The sequence below is a fragment of the Triplophysa rosa genome, linkage group LG22 (genome assembly GCF_024868665.1).
Source record: "Triplophysa rosa linkage group LG22, Trosa_1v2, whole genome shotgun sequence".
Classification (NCBI taxonomy): domain Eukaryota; kingdom Metazoa; phylum Chordata; class Actinopteri; order Cypriniformes; family Nemacheilidae; genus Triplophysa; species Triplophysa rosa.
Window position 1 is genome coordinate 3,968,307 of NC_079911.1, and position 13,198 is coordinate 3,981,504.

At 37.3% G+C, this 13,198-nt stretch overlaps 1 long non-coding RNA gene across 1 annotated transcript; it reads right to left on the reverse strand.

The window, feature by feature from the left end:
- Positions 1-867: 867 nt before the first annotated feature.
- Positions 868-5,436, reverse strand: LOC130546566 (uncharacterized). The gene is made up of 4 exons (XR_008961783.1): positions 5,244-5,436; positions 4,979-5,155; positions 3,759-4,899; positions 868-3,679 (listed from the first exon to the last, which is right to left on the reverse strand). It is a non-coding gene; the product is annotated as an uncharacterized LOC130546566 (long non-coding RNA).
- Between the last annotated feature and the right edge of the window lie 7,762 nt (positions 5,437-13,198).

Below are 13,198 nucleotides of genomic sequence, written 5' to 3' on the forward strand. Positions count from 1 at the left end.
AAATAAATCGTGAGTAAATCGTGAATAAATCGCATTGTGAGATCAGAATCGTGACTCGCATCGCATCGTGAGCTGAGTGAATTGTTACATCCCTAGCTGAAACGATTCATCGAGTAATTCGAATACAAAAAATCATCAAGGCAAATTTTGTTGACTCGAAGCTTTGTTCAATCCATTTAACTACACTACACACAGAACACTGCGTTTCCCGACGGACCGTTATTACTGACGCACAGCCCGCTAAACTCTGTTCATGTTACAGGGCTCTCAAGTCTCACGCATTCACCGTGAGACACATGCATTTTAGTCTGTTCACACGTCTCATGCTGATAAATAACTGATAGCTTATTGAAATGGTGAACTGCTATTTTACTTAGTTTTAGTCTATTTTGCGAGTGAAACTTGTTTTCCGGCTGCATTGAGTCCATCAAACTAGATGCGTTATCCTGTTATTTACACATTTCATCTGGCTGGTCTGCGTGTCTGCGTGAATGAACTTAACGTGCTACACACGTGATGCTCATAAATTTGTCTGCGCTGAATGAGGACATGAACTTCACATCCAGAGTTGCTCTGAGAGTTTATGTCACGAACATGTTATTGTTTGAGTGAAGAAACAGACATACTAAAAAATAAGCGTCTTCCGACAACCTGCCAAAATAAAAGTCATAGGCTATATATTACTATTTAATAGTAAAAAATAAACTAAAACTAATTTATATAAACTAAATGCATCATGCATAAGCTGAAGTTAGTTGTTTACCTTTGAAATTATTATTTATTTTTGTATACATGTTTCTTAATTATATATTTGTATTATATTGCATTTTGAATTTAATGTGGCAATGGAATGTACTAAATGGGTTTAGATTTCACAGATATTAATGTATGCAATTTCAGCAATAAAAACTTTAATTGTTCTAAAAAGAAAACAAATTAGTTGTTTTAATCATTTTGAGAGACATGTCTTATTTTCTCTTGTATATTTAGTATTGCTTTTTAATAAAGAAAAAGTACTTATTATCCTAATACCCCATTTAATTGATGGAAAATCAGTAGAATACTTGATTAGTAAAAGAATCGATAGCTGCAGCCCTAATCATCACATTAATCCCTTCATGTTTTTTACATTATGCAGGTACACGCCGATTGCCAAGAAAAGACAGATTTATGACATAGTTTGACTTACCACGTGCAGTTCATGTCCGGCATTTTTTAGCACTGGGACCACGCCATCTATCAGTTTCAAAGGATCTCTAAATCCAGCGTTATATGCACCGTTTATATAACATCCATCACTGAAATGCCGTGAACAAACAGACACACCTAAACTTCACTATCGCAAGAGGAACGAGCTGCAGCGCAGCCCATCTTGACGCAGCGCGCACAATCATGATGGTAAGCGGGACTCGCTCGTCGGTTGGCTCGTGGGCGGGCTCTTTCGCCTTTGCCTTGCCGTGCTTTCCCGGGAGAATGGACAATAGAAGGAATAGATTCCCTGTGACGACACAGGGATCCATAATTAGAAAAAACTTCCCGAAACAAGTTGGAGTTCTGGTGGAGTGTATCAAGTACAGAACTACTATGTCATAGGTCCAAATCGTTTTTTAACAAGTTGACCATGTTAAGCCAGCGCGTTTAACAGTGTAAAAAAGTCAGAATGTGTGACATAGCACGATAGCTCCGCTTTAAGCATTAGTCTACATTTCACTTGCTAGCCAGTAAATGTAGGTCAGCTTCTTCATTTTCAAACATAATTTACAGACAGCGATAACATCGACACGTCTTTCGATTTCATTATTTTTTAGTTTTCATTTTAATATATTTATGTTTGTTAACTTTTTCACTTCTCAGCTGTAATTAGTTTAACATAGTTATTTTATTTCGTACAAAACAGTATATAAACTTCTCACCTGTTCATTGTTTTGAGTTTATGTTCAATCGTCAAGTATCATTGTCTCATTTTTCGCACGAGATCTCGTTGTTATTAGTTTGTTTGTGGCCATGTTCTTGGGTTATTGTATGTTTGCTTTGATTTAATAAAAAACAGATTTTACATCCAAAATATACTTCTTCATTTTCCCATTTTATTACATATCTATTCTTTTTGCTATTTGTGTATGTGATATTTATTCTTGTACATTATCACCAGTTTCTCACAAAATGTGTATTCAGGCCCTGTGAGTTGAATATAAGGCTGACAAGGTGTAGTTTACAGTATAGGTGTATTTTTACTAAACACAGCATTTAGGTTAGTTTTTCCTTGAAAAAGAAAGTGAAGTTGATCTGGCAAAAAACCTGTAGTACATGGAATAGTTGAAACATTTAAACGTTTTACTATTATTTGCTATTACTATTGCTATTGCTATTACTATTGCTATTATTTGCTTGCATTATACGCATATGAAAACTGAAACATGTAATTATGTTACAGGAATTATGTCAGCTTTTTATCGTAGCGTGATTCCCTTTTTCCGTGAAAGTATGAATATTAATTGTTCTGTATTATTAGTATGCATGAGATATTTTTGTAAAACATTATATCGGCATATCAAAAAGATATATTTTAAATTTAAATTATTCTTATAATCCAGTATGCATTTCTAACAAAATTGAGCAGGCATTAGCGTCATTTCCCCCGTTAAGGCTGGTGGGGGCGCTGTTGAAATTATTTAAGGGAATCGGTCTGTGTTGCTCGCTCTCTCTCTCTTCCGCCTTGTGCCGAGGGACGCGTGTAGGTATGCGCGTTTGGGTTTACATGTGCGGTTGTGTTTGCCTTCGTTTGGCGTGAGGTTAGTCCCTAAATGGCATTTAATAATGCTGGGCGTTTACTTTACGTTTGAGTCTTGTGACCCTCTGTTGAAGTGTGTATATTAAGGGGGTTGCGTGTAGTGATGGCGAGATGAAGCCTCATGAAGCATTGAAGCTTTTCAGCCAAGTGGTTCACAAAAGGGTTCATTTCTCGAGGCTTCATTTGCTCACAATACCATCTGGTGGCCAAAAGAGTGTAAAACAGGCAGATACATTACAGATGTGCCTGATGTCGTCTGTGATACACTGTGTTTTGTGCCATTTAAGGCTTAGAAATAACGGTGGAGGAAAAAAATAATTTCCACATAGACTAATGCATTGTATTAGTCTATGTGTTTTTCCTGGTGGTATATAATGATTGTACACATAACTGTGTAGTAAACATGTTGGCTTGAAATGAATGGGACTATGAAATGTGTGTAAATAAATGTTTTGGTCATAAGAGGCAGAATTATTATTATAAAACTGAAAAGTGTCTGGGTTTAACTTGGCAGAGGACTGTGATGTTGCTTGTGCAACAAGGAAAATGATGAACAGGATATACTTTAGGAGTTTGTATTCAAGAATATTATTTTCTCAACTGTTTCAGGGCTAAGGCTTCTTTTTTTTTTACACAACTTCTCCTGCCTTTGAAAACACCCTTTCGCATGGCACAGATGAATCCGGTGTACATAAATACTTGACAGCAAGCATATACAGATGTGGATATTTAATCTTCTGTCTCTCCCAGTACTGAAGTGGGTCCTCCAATCGCCCAATATTTTGTTCGGCAAGATACCCTGGACTTCCACAGTAGCATCTGCTGTAAGGTTGTGCCTTCCCCTTGACACCATCACACTGTCATCCAAACGACGCCACAGTCTGTTACCTGAGAAGAAAACAATGACCTTGTTAGTGAGTGTGTAGTAAATAATCCAAATTGACCTCAAAACAAAAAACTACATTACCTGGGGATACAAGTTCAGCCCCCTGTGTTGTTGTTGGCTGTGATGCTGATGGTTGAGCTGCAGAGCCAATTATGGCAGCACACTCTGATGTAAGCCTTTTTATAGCCTCATTGTCATGATTGGTAAGGGGAAGAACCCAAATGCAGGCAGGCAGTGAAGGGGTTAACAAATGACTTTATTTAACAACAAAACAGAACAAAAAACACCCACAATGGGGGGAAAACAGAACTAAGGAATAAATATAAAACAAAAGACTTCCCACGAGGGGGCAAAATGAAAACAAGACCAGTAAAACTAAACTAAACGACACAACCAAACGTCTTAAATAATACAATGAACAAAACTCACAAAACACGAACAGGACCACGGGTAGCAAGACCACAGTACACAACACAGTACAAGAGCACAAGACAAAGAAACAAGAGGGTATATATAGGGAAGACAAACGAAGGATAATTACATGGGGCAGGTGTGGGACATTAAACACTCAGGGAAAGATAACGAGGAAACGAGATGGCGGGAACAGAGACGAGACACTGGAAAAACACATGAGAGGTAAAAACATAAACATCTCATGGCCTTCCCACATAAAACCCAAGGACTCTGCCCCGATCCCACCACACGACTAGAATTTCATTAACAAGACGGTGGGACCGTGACACCCATTTGCTTTTGTAGGACTAAAAAATCCTATTGCTTTGAACCTAGGGTCCAGCATTGTTGCAAGTGACATGATGCTCATAGATTGCAATGTGTAAAGCTTCTCCCTTAACTGTCTTTGAAGATGCTCTCCCATTTGTCTTGCCACTGGACATGCCAAATTTGACATATCTTCATGCAGCATTACTTCTAGCATTTTAAGCAGTACCTTAGAGCCAGAAACCTTTTTTTCTTCTGACAACTCCACGGTGGCATCATTAAAGCCAGAAAGCAGTGAAAGGCATGCACTCACAGAGGTAAATTCATTAGAGCTCAGTGGTGGTATCTCAGTGGCAAGACTGGCTAAAGCTGCCCCCACTGGCTCTTTGAGCTCCACCAGACAGTGCAGCATTTGAAATGTGCTGTTCCAGCGGGTCTCTACCTCCTGAAGGAGCTTCAGTGTAGCCCTTCCCATCTGCTGTTGCAGCTGTACAAGCTTTTCCTTTATAAAAAATACCAATTAATGTATTTGTCAAAGCAGTAGTAACACAAGCAGGAATTGTAATAGTCAAGGAACACACCTTAGCAGTGGTGCTGCTTCTGAAGTATCCCACCAGCCTCCTAGCCTTGGCCCGGATGTCAGAGAGCACAGGGGTCTGGTCAAGAGCTTTTTTTTATCAGGTTAAGAGTGTGTGCAATGCAGATTGTGTGACGGAGCCTCAGTTCCCTGCCACAAGCTATCATATTAGCAGCACCATCTGTAACCAGGCATGTTACATTATTGGTTATCCCCCATTCCTCCATGAGGGAGGCTTTTACATATGCTAAATTTTCAGCAGTGTGTACCTGGGGGAATTGTACTACTTCTAACAACACCGAATTGAGACTGGTGTTGTTGTCCACAAAGTGGCAAGTTACTGCCAGGTAGGCATCCATGTTGATGCACGTCCACATGTCAGATGTCAGGCTAACTGCAACCACCTTCTTCACCTCAGCTTTGACCTTCTCCTTGGAATCAGCATATTTTGCCTCCACCATGGCCTTTACAGCCTAAACGAAAGAAGAAGCTGTGCTTAATTGCCATATTATAATACACTTTTGCTTGATGCATGCACTGTGGGAATATTTTTTAGATAAAAGTATGATTTAAATATCAATATAATCAATAAGTGTTTTCTTTCATTTGTTTCATTAAGCTGTGTGTTTTGGTCATGTGCTTTCTATTTCACTCAGTGGAAAGTACTGGGGCAAACAAAGAAAACAGAGAAAGTTGGGGGTTGGAGTCGTAAATTATCTAGATAAACACACACACATATAAAGAGTCACAAAGAAAAATAAATGTTATGAATCAATCCATTGCATATGTTCTAAGTATAATCATGAGTTGTGATGTGTTTTAATGAATCATAGGATTAAGAAACAACGCTATATAATTAAAAACATTAGATGATTAAGTGTTTTCTTTTTACTAAAAGAATGTTAAGAATGTTGGTGTGTTGTCCGGCCACAATAAACTGTTTTTAGGAGACCACTCCTTGGGGGAGGGAGAACATTCCTAAGGACTGGCGATTGACCACAGGATATACGTTTTGAAATGTTATTTTACAGGAACTAAGAAAAAGGACTTCACGGTGATTGGTGGAAAATAATATAGCAGTTAAACTTACATGTCATGTATGACCTATTTAAAACATACTATAATAATATAATTAAATGTCTCCTGTAGTCATTAAATTTGAGTTATCTAATATCTGTTTACTAATTTTCAAAACAAATAAAGCAAAACAAATAAATTATTTAAATTAAATTTTAGAGAGTACATCATATTGTAATTTATAATAACTTGTGCTTTGAGTTATACTGTTGTAGCCATTTATTAATTCTCATTTTATAACAATTTCATGAAAATTATTAACAATACAAAAGCAATTATGAATACACATACCAAACTATTTATTTCTAACTTCCTGTCAAGATGCCAAATATGTAATCCAAAGCCAAGGGCATACATAACACTGTAACCCAAGTTTAAAAACGGAAAAAAGTATCGTGTTATGCCAAATTAAGACGTCTGTACAACGGGTAAGATACATGTCGGAGACTGTAGGTGAGTGCATGTTAAAAGTGACCAATCAAAGGATCGGAGAAGTCTGCCATTGTCCCGCCTCCAAAGTCTCAGAAGTCAACTCAACGAGCGAGCAAGTGTTGAGCAGTTGCGAGAGCATAGAGAGAATCGCGCGCGCGCTCGTCAAAGCCTCTGCTCGCGGACTGAGTTTTTGCTCGCGGAGCAGAAATGCGCCCGCGCGAGGATTCTTTTCCGCTTGCGGATACTGTTCTGCTCGCTCGCGGAGTTTAAATGCGCCCTCGCGGAGCAGCTTTCCGCGCGTGGTTATCATTATGCGCGTTTGCATAGCGCGTGCGCGCGCGGATTCCATGCGCGTGAGTTTTGGGTCCATTTAAATCCATAGAAAACAGACGGGGATGATAACACAGGGAGGGTGACGGGCAGGTGACAGGGATCAAACACTAAGGAGAAGCTAACAGAGTAACGAGAGGGCGGGGCTAGAAGACGCGCAACCGGAGGAGACGCATATTATTGTCAAAGGACAATAATATGTTCTCTCACACATACACAAAGGCTTTGTCATGGCTCTGCCATCAGGACAAGAAACATGAATAGTGAGCGAGCATGACAAGACTCTACATTCTTCTTATCATATAGGCTAATCAACCTCACATAAAGTTTCAAGCATGTAAGTATCATTGAAATTTATATTGAAAGTTTCTTTGAATATGATCCAATCGTTGTTGACATGCATTTAACCCAATTCAGTGACATGCATTTAAATATGGAGGGGGTGATGGGGGTTGGGGGTATGGGGGGGTGGGGATGTAAGGACCTGGAAAATGGATAGGGGGCGCTGGCCAAAAAGGTTGAGAATCACTGCACTAGTGCATGGTAAGTATATAATGGTAATGTTAATTATTTACTACCAACAACTTACCACAAAAAAAACGATTGGATCATTTCAAAGAAACTTTCAAATATAATTTAAAATTGATACTCTACTTACTTGGAAATACTTTTATGTGAACATGCTGATTTAGCCCTATATGATAAGAGAGAGTGTAGGAGTCTAACTTGAGTCTGAGGAATTTACCTTTGTAATTATACATCTTTTATAAAACTCAATAAAGCTATAACTTTTTTTTACAAATATGAAGCTAAACGGTAAACTTAAATGAACATACTAATTAAACAGATAAAGTAGTGTAAACTTTTTTTTCTACAAATTGTACTGAGTTACATTTACACAAGTTAATGTGAATCATTTTTACTTAATGCATGACAGCATTGTAAGCTTAAACGTATTTTATATTATAAATGTTATTTCATGTGTTTTCAGGAGAGATAAAGGATTGCTAGTGTCGAGTGTAATTTAAAAAAAGATTTAGGATCAAGACAATACAATATTGTAAAGACATTTACAATAAACAGTGAGTGACAACGACTCATGCTAATAGAAAAAACTAGGTAACACACACACACATATGTTGGGTTTCCATGTTTATGGGGACATTCCATAGATGCAATGGTTTTCATACTGAACAAACTTATAATCATATTCCCTACCCTAACCACCCTAACCCTAACAATCACACCCGAACAGTACTGCTAACCTATAAAAACTGAGAACACCATAATTAAAATCGGTTACATAGTTGATAGAACTTACAACTATTGGGTTGTATGAACAATTAACTCAGTTTTATTTTTGTCTAGCTCAACATTTCTGAGTAAGCACTGCTACTTCAATTGATATTTTTAAGTGTACTGAGTGACTTTGCTGACGTCATATACGTCCTGACGTACGGCTTCTTCTAACCGACGCTAAAATCTTTCCAATATGGCTGACAGAGCGACGTGAGTCACATGGAGAAACTTGTAAGTAAAGTTGTCAAACTTTATGAATTGCTTCTTGAATTTATGATAATATGTCCTAACTTTAGTATATCTTAATGAGGAGCATGTTTCATTGTTCGGTTTGCCGGTTTCTACAGGTAACGTTAACGAGCTGCAAAGCGTGATAAGTGTCTCTGCCCTTATTTCTTAACGTCGTTGCCTTCTTTAATTCATTTAAGTGAAGTGTAATATTAACGTTATCTGTTAGTCAATGGCAGCCGTACTGTTTCTAAATGTGTTTTTTTTTGTTAAGCGAACTTATCTATGAGTGTATGCTTTCGTGCAATTAGTAAAACACTTGCGGCTAATAGTTAGTAACTTTTATCCATGATTAAGTTAAGGTTAATGACACAAAGGTAGCAAGATATTTTATTAAACTTAAATATTAAACCTTGCTAACTTGCATTAACTTTTTCAAATTTTCTTGCATTGTAGGCTGAAGTGGATGCGGAGCCTTCTCAAGATTAAGAAAAAGTAAATGTGAACTTGGTATGTGCACATTTTAATTTACTTGGGATCATTTCGTAAGCAGATTCACAAATTAATTTGCGTTAAATGTTGAGCTACTGAGTTGAGTCAAATAACGTGTTTGTTGAAGCTGGTGAGTATAGGCTGAGTCCTTATTCTTTGGTTTTGTACAGTATTCTTTGCCAAAACCAGATCTAAGCTATCAAAATCATTAAGATGGAAATGCTTTTTTCTGTTATTGTGCGCAGGTGAATATCTACATAGAGTCCCCATTGTCGTAAAGAGTTATCTCGATTAAATCAACTTATTGGTAAGTTGCATAACACTTGAAATGTTTTATTATTCAATTAAATGCAGATTAGTTTGAGAAAAATATTGTTACATTAAATTCAGAACATTGAGCAGCACTGCACTTTATTTTAGGCTTCTTTATCTAATCTTATAAGCATCTCATGTGTAGGAATTGTTGGTTTAAGAATTTTCAAGTAATCTGTCTGACATAAGATGTTTTGTATATGTTTGCTGAAACATGAATTTGCCATTTAGGCTAAATTTCTTTCAGTTTTACCATGAGCTTCCTATTATAACCACCCCCTTTAGGGAGCAATGGTTGCCTTTTAACAAGATGATTGCACCACTTTTTGTTGTTGTGAGTGGTATCTTTAATGTCATTTATTTATTTATGTATGATTTTGTAGGTTTGTGCAGAGTACCATCGAATCACAAACACCAATCTTTTGAACCAGTTCTATGCCGAACTTGACAGGCACATACCACAACTGTTTGTTCTGTACAGACAAAAGGCATCACGTACTGGCAAGACCTCGGAGGCGCTGCGTGACATCTTGAAGATTTATGATCATCAGGTGAGTTAAAGATGAACTCAAGTTCTTACAAGGACAGCAAATGGAACATTAACCAAAACAAGAGTAGGAAATAAATTGTAAACAACTTAGTAACTCAAATTATTTTTTGTCATGTACATGTTTATAATGTATTATGCTAAATTTTGGTTGTCTTTCAAGGATTTACATGATGTCAACATAAAACGCACTTTAGCACTTCGTGCCCTAGCAGTATACCTGTGCGAGGATGACCCACTGTTCTTTAATACTTGGAATGTAAGTACAAGTTACTGCATTCACCAAACTGTTAATATATTTTTTTTTGTGCTTTCCAGGGTTGTTTAGTTTTTAACTAGTTACTTAAATATATCTTTCTGTACAATATCTACCTACATACCTCAGCTTACAGTTGGACCATTTTATGTACTTTTTAGGTAGAAGAGTCGGGTGAGCCAGACATCGCTGACACCCCTGTTGGTCTTTTGATGATGGTCACTGAGAACACTACTGGTCCAATCTGTTTCAACGCTGCTAGTACTGCTATTGTGGTGGAAGATGATTTTGTTATGAGCGACATCCCCAAGTTTTCTGATGCATTTGTATTGTTGTTTGGGTTAATCTATGCATTGCGTTTGAATTTCCCAAACAAGCTCATTTATACCTTTACATTCATCCAGAAAATACTGATGGGTCTTGATGACGGTAAACCACTGCTTACTCAATCTCAAAAATGACCTATTACAAAAAGAGTAGGCACATTTTCAGATTGTGTACAAGTGTTGTTTAAACCATTTGTATGTTACATTTGTGCCACCAAATGTAGCTTAGTTGCACTTTAAACTACAACACAAACTTAATCAAGTTTTGTTTGTTCATCCCAAGTTTTTTTACAAATGTATGTTGTTGAACATTTGAATGTTTACATTTGGTAGGTTCTGTCTTGGCTAACAAATCTGCCTGCGATGTACTTTCAGTACAACAAAAACTTGGTGATTGTTTTACAAGTGTGTTTTGTTGAACATGCAGTTTCAAACATTTTAATGTTTACATTTTGTAGGTTGTCTTAGCCATAAAAATGTTCCTCAGTTGCACTTGTAATGCAGCAATAACTGTCCCAAACATGATGTGAAATATGTATTTTGTTTGGCCTTTTATTTATTTATTGTCTCTTTATTTCCTGTATATTTTTTCATTATATCTAATTTCTTTCTTGAAAAGTTTTGTTTTGTTTATTGATTTTGCTTGCTTGATGGCCATTTTAGTCACAGCGTTTTAAAAAGTTATTGCTGTTAACTGTTTTCATACAAGACAGACAAAGCTATTTTAATACTTAATAAAAAACCTTTATATTTTATGACAGAAGTTCTGTGTGTGTGTGTGTGTGTTTGGTTTCTTTTTTGAGTGTTCTGAACTTTTAAATAACCTAGAGGCTAATTAATTTATGTGTATGAAATACAATTTAGTTATGTAGTGTTTCATCAAAATAATTAAGTTTCGTTTACATAAAAACATTACATAAGCTAAATAAAAGTTTTAAGTACAGTTTACTTAAATATATAAAAAACATAAATTGTATTTTTTAGTTCAATGTACTTATAATTTTTAACAATGTTTACTTAAAAAATCTTAGGTAATCAGTTTCCACAAAGGTTTTGAGTATTCTGAACTTATCGGGTTTTACAGTGTGTATGATTTATAAGCTTGTCCTCTGGGGACAAAAAGTCCCCCAAGGACAAGGATTTTGGATATTGCCATCTTTGTGGGGACATTTTGTCCCCATACCGTAGGGTACCCTTCCCACACGCACACGCACACACACACACACACACACGCACACACACACACACACACACACACACAGGCTTTGGTTGACTATCCCCGTGGGGACAGTCCATAGGCGTAATGTTTTTATACTGTACAAACTGTATATTCTATCCCCTATCCCTACCCACCCTAAACCTAAAGATCATAGAACACTTTTTGCATTTTTAGATTTGTAAAAAATATTGTTCTGTACAATTTATTAGCTTTTTTGCCCTGAGGACCTCAATTTTGGTCCCCACGGTGACACGAGTCCCCATGTGTTGGTGTGTATTCAGGTTTAGGTCCCCACCGGGATATACAAACATGAACACACACACACACACACACACACACACACACACACAAGAGCTTNTTTTTCTTTTTGTGTCCTTAGGGTCCCTATGGCTTGAAATTCTGCATGCAGTGCTTGCTTCACGTGCATCAAAATATCCCACTCTTGTAATGAGAGTCCACATCTCTGTCAAATTCCGATGTTAAAGTTTGCCCTTGTTTTGCTAATACCACCTTAATCCAATTCCAGCCCTCTTGTGCATGTCAGGGAGGGAGTGACATTAGCCTCTCAAGGTCGCAGTGTGGCCCAGAACACATATGGTCTCTTTGTACTGTATCTTTATTTCAAAATAAAGGTTTCTCAGTCCGTGTTTAAAATGATCTATTTCCTGTGACACCTTCCTTCATCAAATGATGGCTCTTTTTCCCTTCCTCCCTCTCTGTCTCTCTGCCTTCTAGTGTCTGCTTTTTCTTAATTATTCATGTCTTATCCACAAACTTTTCTATCTCCTTAATTTTCCTATTTAACTCTGCCCCTAATAACGTTTGCTGCTTTTGGTCTTACATGGCCCCATCTGTCTTTCATCTCTTAACTCCAGAAACTTTTACAATCCTGTGAGTTAGGGAAATTTGACCTTAGAGGTCACATAAGGAGGGGGTTCTGCACACACACCCTCCATTTGTCTCTCTCTCTGCCTTTTGGACGCCATTACTTTTTATTACAACAAACCTTAGCTTTTTAAATAGTTATTGCTTTTATTATTATTTTCTTATCTCCTTTTCATCACAATCACTTTATAGTTTATTCTCTTATTTTCTCACTCTTAGCCTTCTCTAATTGTAATTTCAACAGTTTGTTTGACCTTTCTCTAATTCTTCTTCTTCTTTGCTGACCCTCTCTACAGCCCTATCAGTGTGGTGCACTAAATGTCTTTCCCATACTTCATTAGTTGCAACTGGAATGTCTGGGTTATTCTCCATGGATTGTTTAACTCCATTTGGAGCTCCTGTCATGACTGCTGTTCTGAATATGTCTCTTGTTACCGGATTAATTAGACTATTTTCTTCAACCATTTGTTCCCATTCAGCAGCACAACGAAAATAATAGGCTGCTCCAGTCTCACCTGGTTTGATACGGAATTTAATGTTTTGGTACACAGTTGGTGGTACAGGATATAAGCGTCTTAATGCTCCGCCAACATCAGTGCTTACCCTGACGAATAGAGTCTCATTTGGTTCTCGTACAATGCCAGCTTCCACTTCTAAACCCTGCATTTGTGAGGCTGTCAGTATTTGTCCTAACAGGCATCTCAAGTCACCCAAAGCCAAACAAGTTCCATGACATAGGGTGGTTAATTTACTTAGCCATCTGCTGCCCCCAGAGGTAATAGGTGGCTAGTTTACTCACTATTGCTGTCATATCACTATGT